Source organism: Myodes glareolus, chromosome 23, assembly GCF_982192425.1.
Source record: "Myodes glareolus chromosome 23, mMyoGla1.1, whole genome shotgun sequence".
Lineage (NCBI taxonomy): Eukaryota > Metazoa > Chordata > Mammalia > Rodentia > Cricetidae > Myodes > Myodes glareolus.
Genome location: NC_142048.1, coordinates 14301428 through 14316815, shown reverse-complemented (window position 1 = coordinate 14316815; position 15388 = coordinate 14301428). Strand labels below are relative to the sequence as shown.

Sequence of the window (15388 nt, the reverse complement as noted above, 5' to 3'; positions counted from 1 at the left end):
GTCATATGTATCCTTAAAGCCAGCAATTCCCCAGCCCCAGCAGGCTCCAGAGCTGGAATTCTTTTTGCGCTATAGAAAATCAGGTAAGGGGTTTCTCTCTCTCCCTCCCTCCCACCCTCCCTCCCTCCCCTCCCTCCCCTCCCTCCCTCCTCTCTCCCTCTCACTCTCTTTCTTCTCTCTCTCTCTCTCTCTCTCTCTGTCTCTCTCTCTCTCTCTCTCTCACACACACACACAGAGAGACAGACAGAGACAGAGAGAGAGAGAGATCCATGGGAGTGCCCGGTGAACTCCTTAATGGCAAAGTTAAGAAAGGGAATTAAATCATCAGGGAATTCTGGAGGGGATAGTTAGTGTGCTATGCTACAGTTTTAGGTGGTTAGTAAAGAGCTAAGGAGTTTATTGAGTAAAATTATGAATAGGGCCCGGACTGTTTAAATCAGCACGCCACTTCTTTTCTCCCCGTATGTATAGAGGCTGTGAGGTAACTAGGCAACCTGGGGGAAGCTGATGGCTCTTGATCAGACATATAGCACATATACCAGATACTGTGGTTTCTATGGGCCTAGGTCTGGAATTAGACTTACTGCTCTAAGTGAAGAAGAGACCCGGGCCTCTAAATTATCGGTTCTGGGCTATGCTATTATCAGCTGTTCTGATCATGGATGTTGTGGGGTAAAACCAGAGCAGCAGCTTGGGCAGGTAGTAATTCTATGACCTTGGAGATCTGTGACTACCTTAGATGAGATGCTCTTTGCCGGGACCCTAAACTCTGACCAAATGCCTGCTGATAAAGACAATTGCAGAAAGGCAGATCCCTGCGCTTACCTAGGAGAGAGGAAAAAGGCCCAGCCAATAGGAATCTGTTTTCATGAAACAGTTCTGAACTGTGGGGATTGATCCCCAAATATGTGACAGAAAGGGTGTTAGCTACAGCGAAAAATCTACAGCAAAGGACAGCCACTTTATTCACAAAGCAATAACGCCAAAAAGCCTTGCCTTTGGTTAGCCTTTGCCGGATCCCTTGGTTCTGATAAGTCGCTTGTGAAAAGATGGCTGAGAAATTACTGTATAATGTTGTGGCTTGCAGCCATTTCTGTTCTTCTTCCATGTTATAATGCCACTTCTATAGGGTAAAAGGGACAGCTGGAGCAGGAAACCGACCAATGGCTGAGCACCCAAAGTCAGAGAAAGAAACACACCCTGTATTTGAGACCTGAGCCAGGAAAGAAACATCTTTATCCCTGAACTCAGAACTAAAGACATGTGTCCTGGCTCTGAAACTAGTGTCAAAGAAACACACTTTGTCCCTAGAATTAGAGCCAGTGAAAGAAATATGCCCTGGTCCTAAGATTAGGGTCAAAAAGCTAAAATGGACCAGTGAAAGAAATACAGTTTGGCCTGAAGCTGCCTCTGACCAGCTAAACTGACCAACCCCTGAGCAGGGAAAACTAACCAATCCCCTGTCTCCCTGGGAAAACTCCGCCCCTAAGAAGTCCTATATAAGTCTCTCCACCCTTTCAGTTAAGAGCTGCCATTAATCCCTCCATGGCAGAGGCAGCCACTCTCCTTGATTCCTCCTTCCCAAATAAATCTCTTTCTCAAAAGAGCCTTGGGTGATGACCTTCATTGGAAGGCTTGGGGGACTGAGCTGAAAAACCTTGCTGAGATGCTCCCTAGGGGGCCTGAGGAAGGAGGAGCAGAAAAGTACCTTGCTAGAACACTCCTTAAGGGGGTCTGAGCAAGGCCAGTGGAGGAAAAGTAACAACTTTTTCACTGGAGCGGGAGGAGATTGCTACTCCCTTTAGCAGAATATTAGCAGAAGAAACATCTTCAGCTGTAGAAGCACATAACTCTGCTAGGACACTCTGGTAAGGGAACAGAGCAGAACTCAGCTGTAATAGCTCTCCAGGAGAAGAGCAGGATCCCTATATACTGCGGGGAGACCATCCCCCACCGCAACCCAGCTTCAGGTAGCCTGGCTTTCTGATAGAACACCTTTCCCTCCAGGGCTGAGCTGTCCCATTGCAGCTCTAGGTAGCCTGGCTTCCCCATAGTCAGGATACCTTTCCTCCAGAGCTGAGCCTTCTTGCAGCTCCAGTCTCTAAAGCTGTCCTATTGTGGCTCTACCCCTCCGGAACTGTTCTATTGCAACTCTAAGTATATCCTGGCTTCCCGATAAGTCAGGATATCCCAATACCACTACTGTAACACATTCCCCTACAGCTTCTGTATTATGATTAGCTAAATAAATTTTCCCTTATAAGTTACCCACTGTCAGATATTGATTCCATAACACCAACATAAAATGGACCAAGGGAGACCAATAAAGATACTGAAAAGAAATATAGAAATAAATGCAAATATAGGTGGTAATTTAATTTATGAAAGATTATATCTCCACTCAGTGACAAAGGAAATCACAATTAATAACTGATTCTGGCATATCTAGTTTACCTCAAAAAGAATACAAAGATAGATTTCCTATAGTAATTACAGAAAATAATTTCAAATGGATTTTGCTACTAAAGCAAAAGAAAATTGGGGTTATTTGGATAACTGAGAATTGAGGATTTGCACGGCAAGAGATGAAACAGATGCAATTTAAAATTTTTCTGTGTGAAGGACACCATAAAGAAAAAGTCTTAATGAGACCAGCAGAAACATTTGTTCTATAGCATGGCAAATAGTTCATTTATTTCATAAGCAGCTTATATAAACTGATTTTATTGTATTTATCATGTGAGTGCACACATGCACACTATGTGGCACATGAGTGACTATCAGAGGGAAAGGTGTAGAACTCATTCTCTTCTTCCACTATGGAGGCCCTTGGCATTGAATATGGGTCATCAGGGTTGGCAGAAAGCACTTTTACTTACTGAGTCAACTCACCAGGCCTAAACTAACTTCTAGCAGCACAACATATGAAAGTCAATCGCAGGCGAAAAAAATTCAAATTTTATACAAAATGAAGAGAAATACTGTGAGTCCACTCCTAGGCACTTTTTCTTATCGTGATAACCCAAAATATTGAACATAATTTCCAAATATGACATTGTTTTTTCCCATTTAATAAATTTTGGCTCTGTATGTCTTCCTTCTTCTCTTCTCTTCTCTTCATTCTCTCTCTCTCTCTCTCTCTCTCTCTCTCTCTCTCTCTCTCTCTCACTAAAAGCATGGCCAGAGTGACACCAGACTTGTTTTAGAAGCCTTCAAAAGAACTCACAACTTCTGTCTTCCTTATTTGAGGGTAGCTGCTATGGGAAAATATCCCTGTGATCACAATGCTGTGAGCAATCCAAACTACCCAGACACCAAGGATTTTACCATGTGAATGAAGATTCTTGGACCATCAAGTGATGACATCGGATTCCCCTCTGTGTGCCATGAATATGTTCTATTACCACTGATTAATAAAGAAGCTGTTTTAGCCAATGACTTAGCAGAGTAAAGTCAGGTGGGAACATAACAGAGAGGTGGAGTCAGGGAGACACCATGTATCTGCTGAAGGAGACAGACACCAGATCCTTACCAGTAAGCCACATCCTCAGACCGATATATAGATTAAAAGAAATGGGTTAATTTAAGATGTAAGAGCTAGCTAGAAATATGCCTGAATTATTGTCTGAACAGTGTTGTAATTAGTGTTTTGGGTCTGGGAAGCCAGGAAACAAAAGCAGCCTCCGCCTACAAAGTGAAGCATAACCACCTACTGAGAAGGTGCACGAATGATCTTAGTCCAAGCTACATGGAGCAACCTTACATGGTAGAACCATCCTTGACCTCCAGCTCACACAACTGCGAGGTCCCTATCCAACAACACACACACACAGAGTATGGCAGTGCTTATTACAGTGGGAAAACATACACACTTTTGATTTAGTAAACCTACTTTTAGGAATCCTTTAGAAATAAAGTAAGTGTGCTCTCCCCCTTATCAAAGAGAGCCCTTTTCACATCAATGGAAACCATCACAGAAAACCACAAATGGACACAATGCAGAAATCAAAGGAGCATGGGGAGCCCAACTCCGAGGAACACATCTATATTACCTAAGTCCGTGACTCAAAACATGTCGGAAGGGGAGGAAAAGACCATAAGGGCCAGAATACCAGGAACTTGGCTTTGAAGCAGTCTCTCCTAGAAATGACTACATAAATGACTAGAACAATGGCATTATCAATGGGCACAGTAGAATGGTGTGAAATTTTAGCAGGGTCTTAATCCTGGACAACGAATGCCAGACAACCAACTGCTGGAAAAATTATCTTCTCCCAGGGATGAGAACCTTTATTGGTGGTTCAGTGCAGAGTGGTCAGCCTTGAAGCCAAATACACACAACAAGCAATGCGCCCAGTAGGCTCTATTTACATATTTTTGTGCTTACACATGCACATGTACATAGACACATATGTAACAAATATAATTAAAGAGGCTATCAACAAGACATAGGAGGGGTTTGTGGGAGGAAAGGGTGGAGGAAATGGTACAATTCTATTTCAATTAAAAACATTTCTAAAAGAATACTGTGAGAAGCAATCTCTAAATGTTGTATACCAAAGTGGATGTCAGTATATCTATGTTATAGAAATTTTTGCAAATGTATTTATGAATGGTGTTATTCTTTTTAAAGATATGGCAGGAGGGAAGGCCAGTAACAGTGGTCCCACAAGGGGCAGCGGCAGGTGACCCAGTGTGTCCCCAGAGGCTTCGGTGGGTCTGCAGGTGACCGAAGCAGGTGGCAGTCCTCCGAGGGGCAGCAGTGGGCCACTAGGGGAGGCTCATCCCATCAACCAAGGCTTCAGAGGGTCCCAGGCACGTGGGAGACCATGGTGGGTGAGAGACAGACAGATATGCCATGCAGAGAGAGTTTAGGCATAAAGTTTATTTAGTGGGTTATAGAAGGGAAGGGAAAGGGAGGAAGAGAGGGGGAAGGGAGAAGGGAGAGAGAGAAGCAGTAGCCTCTTCTTCAGAAGAGGGGTGGGAAGGGCGAGAGAGCACAGGCTGGAGGAGGCAGAAGATCCCCCAGGGGAGTGCACGGGGCTTGTCTCTTAAAGGGACAGGGCACCCAGGCCAGCAGATCATAACAGGTGGCATGTGTATTTGAATCTGTGGGCACACATGGAAGGGGTGTACATGTCATGTGTGTGTGTGTGTGTGTGTGTGTGTGTGTGTGTGTGTGTGTGAGAGAGAGAGAGAGAGAGAGAGAGAGAGAGAGAGAGAGAGAGAGAAAGGGCACGAAGTTGACATCATCTTCCTCAATTGCTCTCTGATCTACCAAAGCAGGGCCTCACACTGATTATGGACATTACTAGTTCTGACTAGTTAGCTAGCGGGCATGCCCTATGAATCTGCTGTCTGTGTCTCCTGAATGCCTGCAGTACAGGCATCCAACAAGCCTATCTAGTCTTCTTACATGGGTTCTAGAGATCTGAACTCCATTCCTCATGTTCACAGCACTACTTTATTTTCTTAGCCACCTCCTTAGCCTGTTGATCATGGGATCCATATGTTGACAGAAATTTGGTGTTCTCTGATGGAGGAGGGTTAACTGTCTATGTGTTACTTTCATTGGTTAATAAAGAAACTGCCTTGGCTTTTGATATGACAGCAGCTTAGATAGGTGGAGCAGACAGAACAGAATGCTGGGAGGAAGAAGGCAGTGAGGCAGACGCCATGATTCTCCTCTCCAAGACAGCCGCAGGTTAGAATCCTCCTGGTAATGGTGCTACACAGATTATTAGAAATGGGTTAGATCAATATGTAAGAGTTAGCCAATAAGAGGCTACAGATAATGGGCCAAGCAGTGTTTAAATGAATACAGTTTCCGTGTAATTATTTCGGATAAAGCTAGCCGGTAGCCAGGTGGCGGGACACAGCCCGCCGCTCCCTTTACAGTTCTCTCAAGAGATGTTCAGAATCTAATGCCAAATTAGTTATTCAAGTTTTATATAATGTGTGCATCATACACCACACAATGTGTGTACCACTTTTAAAGTGTACGCCACTTTAAAAGATTAGGACTACTGTGAATGAATATATGAGTATTCTTTAGAAGCAGAAAGTAAGTGAAGTTCAGAAACCGTTCACATTAGTTTGTGCACAGAAGTGAGCATTAAGGATGGAGGTTAAAAGCTTTATTTTTGTACACTTAAGACTACTAGATTGTTTCAAGGAGTAAAAGTATTTTTGTTTAAAAGGACCATCCAGTGGAATACTTAAGAATAGAAAATAGTTGTGCTGTAAAAAATAAAACATACAGGGGTATATGAACCAGAAAAGGAGACCACCAGGTAATGCATTATATTTTCTCAAAAATAAACCAATGTACTATGTCAGTAATCATAGATCCTGCTTACCCTTTGTAATAGCTTTTGAGTTTTCACTGTTTAAGTACATTGTAATCTACTCAAATTTTTTTGTGGACAATTCTATCGTTTCAAGGTTATCTTTTGCGAGGGGGCTCTCCAAGGTTCTAGAAGTGAAATTCTAGAAGGAAAGAGTATACATATTGGCTGCATGCTTTTAGAAAGACTAGCAATTTATATTCCCAGCAACAGCTTGCCAGGAACCTAAAGCAGTGACTCTCAACCTTCATAATGCTGTGACCCTTTAATACAGTTCATGTTGTGACCCCCAACCATAAATTACTTTCATTGCTACTTCCTAACAGTAATTTTGCCACTGTTGTGGATCATAATATCTGTGTTTCCTGATTGTTTGACTCCCCCCAGGGGTCATGACCCACATATTGAGAACCATTGTTCTAAAGAATCATTGTCATTCTTCGTGCAAGCATTAAAAATGAATTTGCTTAGATTAGCAGTTGGCAGTGTTTCCCTGTCACTTCGTTAGACAATGTCATGTGGGTCAAACTAGAGTTGTACTATAGAAAACAAAATTCCTGCTGGCTGGAGCTGGATGGGGCTAAAGATGAGAAGAAAACAACAACAACAAAGTAAGTCTTTTGTCGCTGCATTGAGACTGCAGAGCTGAGCAGCAACATTTATTTTTCTAGTGCACTAGCTTGGGTGATTTGCTGTGTCACCACCTGGCAAAGAAGCCCCACATCTGTCCACCTCCACATTAGAAATAATTACAAACTCTTGGACCTAGGAAAGTTGTCTTGAGTGTGTTGGGTGGGGAAAGGATGGGGAAAACAGAAAGAGGAGGCAGGTCTCTTCGATCTAAATCATCTGACCTCAGATCTCTGGCGAAGTCTGTTCATTCTCTCCACGCTATCTACACACAACACACGAACAAGTACAACATACAGCAACTGTGGCGGTACACAAAGACGCCATCTTCCTGCTTCAAATGTGGACTTTCCACAGTTCCAGGTTATCCTAGAAGGTACTAGACTATTAAGTAAAGCTACTCGGGATGACTCTAGCTAGGTGTGTTCTCAAATGTTTCAAATTCTCTTTGTTTTGTTTGTTTGTTTTTTGTTTTTGTTTTTGTGAGACAGGGTTTCGCTGTAGTTTTAGAGCCTGTCCTGGAACTAGCTCTTGTAGACCAGGCTGGCCTCAAATTCACGGAGATCTACCTTTCTCTGCCTCCAGAGTGCTGGGATTAAAGGCATGCACCACCTCCCACCCACCCACCCCCGCCCCCGCAGCTGTTTCAAATTCTGCACTAAATTTGAATAGTCTATTGTTCACCACTTCAGTATAAAAACTATACACACATTAGATGTAAAAGTGTAGAAAACCTTATTATAGCTTTATATCTTAAAAAAATTCTTAAAAAAATAAAGATTAAATGATTCCTTTAATTAACTACCCAAGGTAACTTAAACATACCTGATTTATAATCACATAGATATGTGTGCATATGTGCATGAGTGTAGGTACTACAGCCTGCAGAGGCTAGAGGCTTCAGGATTCCCCTAAAGTTAAATTACAGGTGGTTGTGAGCTAACCAGCATGGGTTCTGGGAACCTGAACTCGTTCTCGTCCTAACAGCTGAACCGTTTCTCCAGTCCCTCAAAATAACTTTTTAAAAGCTTTGTAGTTAAAGGAAAATTATTTGTGAACGTATGGCATCCTCAGTTAAGCAATGAGGGCTTAAATTATAAAAGTACTGTATCTGTATACCGTGTGTGGCAAAGTTATTAATATGCTTTATTCAGTCCGAGATTCCTGAGTGAACTTCCCACCTTCACTCAGCCTAATTCTTTCCAGTTTTACATTCTTCTTCCCACTCGGATCTCTCCCACCCTTTCTGTATCACACTCTCCCTCTGGGTCTTAGCAACTCCTGAAGCTCCGCCCCTCCCCGCTCGCCCCGCCCCTACCGCACCTTCATGCTAATACCATTTCTCTTCAGTCTTCACAAGCCTCCGGGTAGCCTCACCCCGGAGGCCCTAACGCACTCCGACGGCCCCGCCCCTTTACGATGCCCCGCCCCAGTACCTTTGCCCCTCCCCTATCCCCGCCCAATTCGCTTCGCCCCGCCCCCAAGCGATCCACCTACTTCTTGCTCCGCCCTCCGCCTGGCCTCCTCTCTCCTCTATGCCCGCGCCTCTGACCCGGTCGCTTCGCTCCAGCTCCTCCACTCGCGGCGGTCCCGGGGCTCCTCGCTTCCCCAGTCCCGTAACCCGCTCTTCCCCAAAGCCCCGCCCCTATCATCCCCGCTAGTCCCGCCCCGCGCTGCAGGTACCGCCCCGTTCGCACCGTCCGGCTAGCCCCGCCCCACCGCGCCTCCAGGCTCCTCCCCTGCATCAACGCTGCTGCAAGTCGGCCCCTGCGCACTGACGTCACACGCCGGCGACAGTGACGCGGGCCGTTCCTCTCTCCCCAGCCTCAGCCCCAGGGTTTTGGGGCGACTACGTGGGGCGTTCCTACCTTGAGCCGGGGCAGTTGCCCGCAGCCCGGAATCCATGGTCACTGTGGCTAGGCGGGAGGACGCGGGCGGCAGCTAGCTCCCCGGTCACACGTGCTGCGGCTCCGCGCCCAGCCCAGTCTCCTGGCCCTGTGAAGTTGGGGGCGGTACCCAGGCACTCCTCCCTGTGCCGCCGCCGTTTCCAAGGGGTCAGAAACCGCTGTGTTTGTGTCGTCCGCGGAGCCGGGACCAGTGACGCGGGCGCTGTGTCTGGCCCGCCGGAGGCAAGCCTGACGCTTCAGCCGGAGACCCGTGCCAGGGGTGGGAATTGCAGCCTGGGCGGTGAGCGGCTGCTGGGGAGACAGACTCGCTTTCTCGTTCAGCATGCCTTTTTCAAAGTGCACCGTGGTGCCGCTGCCTTAAGCCCCAGGGGAAGACCCTGCTGCATCTAGACCGGTGCTTATGGTCGCCACTGTTACTCTGACTCAAGTCCCGTGTCATTGAGGTGAGTTGCTCGTGGGGAAAGCAGTGGTAGGCAGGATGGTGAAGTCACTGGGAGCCAGGAGACTTGTATGGACGCTCTGTAAAGTGCATGAATGCCCACCCAAGTGTTTGCACGTGAAGTCCCTTCAGCTCATTCAAATGTAAACTCGGAGGACCTGTGTGTCGCTCTAAGCAGTTCTTTGATATAAAATGACAGTGCAATCTTAGTGGATGACAAGCTGTCATTTAAATGTATTAGATACCTTTGATGTTATCTGTGTATTTTAATGAGAAAATGAATAACAGTTAACTAATTAACCTAAAACCTAATGTATCACTTCTCTTCATGATTTGACACAATCTCCATGTGTAAAGCATTAAAAATTTTACTTTAATAATTTTGTGGAACTTTGGGGAGGGTTCCTGGGGATGGATACAGGACTTCATTTTTTATAGGCAGGTTATCTGCCCGACCAATTTTTTATTCTCTCCTGTAAGACCTCCGAGAAGCAGAAATTTTTATTGCCTACATAAATCACATCAGGAATGTTTGTGAAAGCTTAAAAGCCCTAGTCCGTCTAAGTGCTAATGATGGGCTTCTCTTAAGATGCAGTAAGTAGAGATGAAGGGCTGCAGCCAAACCCAAAGAGTAGTTCTTTGTTTCTAGTTTCGAGGATCTAGATGTCTGCAGTTAAAATTGTCTCTTCTAGGGAAACCCGAGTAACCTCGTTTGTGGGGAAACTGGTTTTTACAAAGAAAAAAAGTCTGTTAGAAATCTGATAAAAGCTGTGGAACTTAACCACAGAAGTTCTTTTGAGGTCATATTAATAATACATTGGCATTGTATCCCAAGTAGATTTTACTCTTTAGTCTGCTTTCTTTTCTAAATCATGGACATGATAGCTTTTCATGCATATTAAGTTTGTCTTTGTATGTTGGTAGTTTCTACCTCAAACTCCTTGAATGTTGCCTGACTATATTTACCAAGGAGAAAACACATACTGTAAAAAACAAATAAATAAATAGTAGCAATCCTCTATTTTGTTTTCTAATTTATTCTCAGTTATGAAAAATAGAGAAGGATTTTCCTCCCTGAGAAGATACATTGACCCCTTTCTACAGTTCAGACTGTTTCTATTGTTTTGGAAGAACCGTGTGTATAGACTTTGCCTGTAGGCAGTACCAGGAAATTTTTTGGCTTCTGTTGTCATCTATTCCTAATGTTTCCCTTTGGAATAACCTGTCCACCAAATATCTGAAACAGCTGTGCTTAATGCCTGTCAATATGCGTTTTCCTGATTGATGGAGATGCAGTTTTAAATTCATGTAATCTGACAGTTTTCACATGTGGTTCATACTATTGTGTCAAACATTGCTTATTTGTAATAGTTTTTAGAATAAAAAGGAAGATATCTAATTTGTCTAGGGTTATGGTCTATTTTTTCTGGAACATAATTGACATACATAAAAATCAACATGATATTGTGACAAAACTTTAAATGTTAAGGTAAAAAGTTGGGAAATGGATCATTGTTTAAGGTTTTTTTCCTCAAAGCTAAGGATCAGTCCCTGGGCCTGGTGCATTCTAGGCAGGTGCTTCTGCTGCCAAGCTGTATCCCCTTTTCCGTTCAGATATTCAAGTAGGGCCAACAAGATGGACCAGCAGGTAAAGGCACTTGCCACCAAGCCTGATGACCTTAGATCAGTCTCCATGACCTACATACATGGTGGAAGAAAAGAACTGACTCCCACAAGTTGTCTTTTAGTGTAAGCGTGCGCGCGCACACACACACACACACACACAAACACACACACACTCAAAATCTGTCTTTCTAAATACATACATTTAAAAACATTTAAAAATTAAATTGAAAAAATTGATTTGCTCAGTGTTCTTCCTACTTGTATCAGTATACATGGCTTATTAAAAGTTTAACTTTATTGTTTTGACTAGCTAATCAATTCTTATAGTTCAAAATTCTGACAATACAAAAGATTGAAGAATTCTCAACTGTTCACTTCCCTTTTTAAAAGCAATATTACTAGTTTTTGTGTCTTTCCAGAACTATTTCTTATGTAAATGTGTTTGTTGCCAACTTGATGAAAATCTAGACATATCTTGGAAAAGGGAGTTTCACTTGAAAAATTGCCTCAGATTGTCCTGTGCATGTCTGTGAGCATTTTCTTGATTAATGATTGGTCTGGGAGAGCTCAGTCTACTGTGCGTGGTGCCACCATTAGGCACATGGTCCTGGTTGATGCAGGTGGTATATGTTATTATCTTTGCTTTCACTTCATTTGAAACTGTTTTCTAGTATAATAAATTAGTTGTAAAGTCTAACAACTATGAAATGGGTAGCTTGTTTTCCTTCTGATGTACATTGACTGCAGAAAAGGAGAACTTGTCATGTGTTCTGAAACTCATTAACCACGAATCTGATTGCTCAGAAAGGTACCTGTTGGTAGAGGCTGCTCGTTTGTTCCTGGTCGCCCAGATACGAAATACTCACACAGAAACTATATTATTTGCAATGCTATTTGACTAATAGCTTAATTGTATTGCTCTTATATCTTAAATTAACCCATTTTTATTAATCTGTGTATCACCATGTAGTTGTGGCCTACCAGAAAGGTTCTCCTGCTGTAACTCCATGGCTTCTCCTTGACTCTGCCTCTCTCTCCTCCTCTATATACTTGGAATTCCTGCCTTACCCTATTCTGCTAAGCCACTGTCTGAAACAGCTTTATTTATTAACCAAGAGAAGCAACACATAGACAGGACTTCCCACACCATTGATAAACAATGTGTTTATCATTGTTGGATGACAATTAGAATTATTTTCTTTTTACCAAGAGCAGTAAATTTGGCTTTATTAAATTTGAACCACAAAGCTCGGTATGTGGATGACATTAGAATAAGATAATAGGAACACTAATAGGTTCTGCCTTTTTGGTATAGTCTCTAGAAAGGCATTGGCAATTGAATTTGGAAAAAGAGCCAGACTGACAAATTTTGTTTTCTCCTCTCTTTGAAAAACGTCACAAAACAATGACAGTTATGAAATAACCTCATTATGTGGCTATTTTTTAATGTAATTTTATTTCATAGAATTGAGTCTTCGAAGATGAGTTTATCATCTCTAAGTAGTGTAGTAATATGATACATTGAGCTTCCATGTTCTGGGAATAGCATTACGTTTTGTCTGATTCCCAGATACCCATTATACTATGCCAGTTGATTCAATGTAGGCCATGTTTGGAATGACTTTTCCTCTCTATCCCACTGTTGATGGCTGGATTTTTATGATAATGTTTTAATTCTTAGTTCTTTTAAAGTTGTTAAAAGCATTTTCATTATAGAAATTGAAATGAGATCTGATTATAATGTTTATTAACATTGAGGAAGGTTCTTTTTCACAAAATTTCATAAGATAATTATCAATTTTGCTACAGGCTGAATTTTAACCTTTAGTTTTCAGGAGTATATTATGAATTCTGTAACTTAAAAAAATCAAGCCTTTTTAAGGGAAATTTAAAATTTTAATATTGGTGGATGAGATGAAAGCATCAGTTTATTAATATGGAGAACTGTGGCAGAAAATTTAAGTTTCCTGAAAGCCCATTTCCTCCTAGAAGGGAATTATACATTGAAAACGTGCTTACCGTGAATGGAAACAGAGCAACGTGGTGAATAAAGTATTAGTTTAAGATTAAAATAGTGAATTTATGTAATCTGCAAAAGAGAAATCTTGCCCCTGGCTGTGTTGATTACTGCTTTTATGACTTTCACATGCTTCCTTCCTTAAGCTCTCATTACCTAGTGTATTTTTTTCTGACTTATCCTAAAATTATAATTGTTAAAGCTGTTGTATTAGTCATGGTTCTCTAGAGAAACAGAACTAACAGAATGGGTCTTTACCTATCAAAGGGGGTTTATTAGAGTGTCTTACAGGCCGTGGTCTAGCTAGTCCAACAATGGCTGTGACAAGATGGAAAAGCAAAGAATCTGGTTCACAGGGTTAGTCTTCAATCCTAAAGACGAAGTTTCTAATGCCAGTGAAGGAGTGCTTCAGCAGCGGGCTAGATGACCTTGCCCGCAGGAGTGAAGGCAAGCAGGCAAAGAGCCAAAGCTTCTGTCCTCCATGGCATAGTACTGGAGTGGTAGCTGATACCTTTATATCCTTTTATGTGGACTCTCACCAAAGGTGTAGCCCAGATTTTAGGATTTGTTTTCTGATCTCAAGTGATCCAGTTTTGGAGTGGGTCTTCCCACCTCAAATGATCCAATCAAGAAAATCCCTCACAGGCTTGCCCAGCTGCTTGGGTTTTAGTTGATTTGAGGTATAGTCAAGTTGACAACTAAGATTAACCAAGCTACTAACAACTTTATCTTGGTTGGAAAATATTTGAAGTATACTAATCAAGCCAGTTCATATTAAGCTGGGCGTGGAGGTATACACTTGAATGCCAGCATTTCGGACTGAAAAGGAGGACAGTTAGTTTGAGACCAGCCTAGATTACATTAATAACCTGTCTCAAAAATAAAGTTTTTACTTTTATGATGGATAAATATTTCATTAAATAGTAAGGTTTTCCATACTAATAAAAGACTGTGCAAGTAGAACTGGGCAAACAATTTACAGAAAGTACAAATGCTGAATAAATACGGAAGAATTTTTCGGATTTATCAGTAAGCAGAAGAATTGAAATGCAGCACTGTCTATCAGAAACAGGAACACAGTGACACATGCCTTAGGTTGTTTTTAGTATATTGCTTTAATTAACTCTCACAGTGATTCTTTAAGTGCATACTGTGTTTATCTACATGCAGTTCCTCATGTTGTGGTGACCCCCCAATCATAAAATTATTTTGTTACTACTTCACAGCTGTAATTTTGCCACTGTATTGAATTATAATATAAACATCTCATATGTAGATATCTGATATGCGGGTAGTTAGTTCAACTGCCCAGGGGACTGCAACCCACAGGTTGAGTACCACTGGTCTAAGGCCATGTGACAAGTAATAGAACCAGGACTTAGCTCTGTCTTAGTGCTGTGTGAAGACACAGTGACCAAGACAACTCTTACAAAGGATAGAATTTAACTAGGGGCTTGCTTATGGTTTCATAGGGTTAGTTCATTTTGAAGGAAGCATGGCGGCAGGCAGGAAGGCATGACACAGTACTGGAGTGGTAGCTGATCCCTTTACATCCTGATACACAGGCAGGCCTGCAGAGGAAAGTGGGGCACTGGGCCTGGTATGGGCATGTGAAATCTCAAATCCCACTCCCATTGATACACCTTTTCGAACAAGGCCACACCTTCTATTCTTCTAAAGAGTTCTTCACCTGGGGACTAAAAATGCCGGTATATGAGCCTGTGGGGCTGTTCACCTTCAAACCACCGCAACTCTAAGGGTCCAGTGCTCTTTTTAGACATTGAAGTTTGCTATACTGCAAGTATATGCACAAATGTGAGTGGGGGCATGTACGCCATGCACATGTGTGGAAGCCAAGCAGCAACTTTGTGGAGTTTTCTCCTTCCAGGGATCAACGCTGGTCTCCAAACTTGCTTAGCAAATGCTTTTAACCCACTGAGCCATCTTGCAGGCCGGCTCTTTAGCTACTGCCTTTTGTTGCTTCTTTGATATTTTTATAAAGAATAGCCACTGTTGGTAAGAGTGTTTAAGAGTCGGCATTTTATACAGTATTGGTTGTTTAGTATGAGTAGTAGATGTTTACCACTCTGGTGGGTCTGTGAACCAGAGAGAGTGGGGCCTAAAGATGAGGTGGACTGAAGTCTCATGCGACAGACACCTTTATTCCGAGCAGCAGCAGTTTATACTCTGAGGGCTGAGTCACATGAGTAAAGAGTACAATCACAGGAAAACATTTTTTTCCACAGAGCTGATGAATGACAGCAGCTGAAGGAAACACACCTCTGTCCGCTACACCTGGATTAAGCACGACAACACATTTTAAGAACAGTTCTGTGTTTTGAAAAAAACGTGGTCACAAGACTGTGTTTTCTTGGAGTTTTCTCACAAGTATTCAGAAATTCTCATAATTCTCACATGTCTT

At 42.6% G+C, this 15388-nt stretch overlaps 1 protein-coding gene across 5 annotated transcripts in view; it reads left to right on the top strand.

Moving 5' to 3' along the window:
* The first annotated feature begins 8769 nt into the window (after positions 1 to 8769).
* The window catches only part of Nek1 (NIMA related kinase 1), a 122691-nt gene continuing 116072 nt past the window's right edge, over positions 8770 to 15388 (top strand). For all 5 annotated transcript variants that reach the window (XM_048455726.3, XM_048455724.3, XM_048455725.3 and 2 more), the window contains exon 1: positions 8770 to 9327. The gene's annotated coding sequence lies outside the window, so the exon portion shown is untranslated. The remainder of the gene's footprint in view (positions 9328 to 15388) is intronic.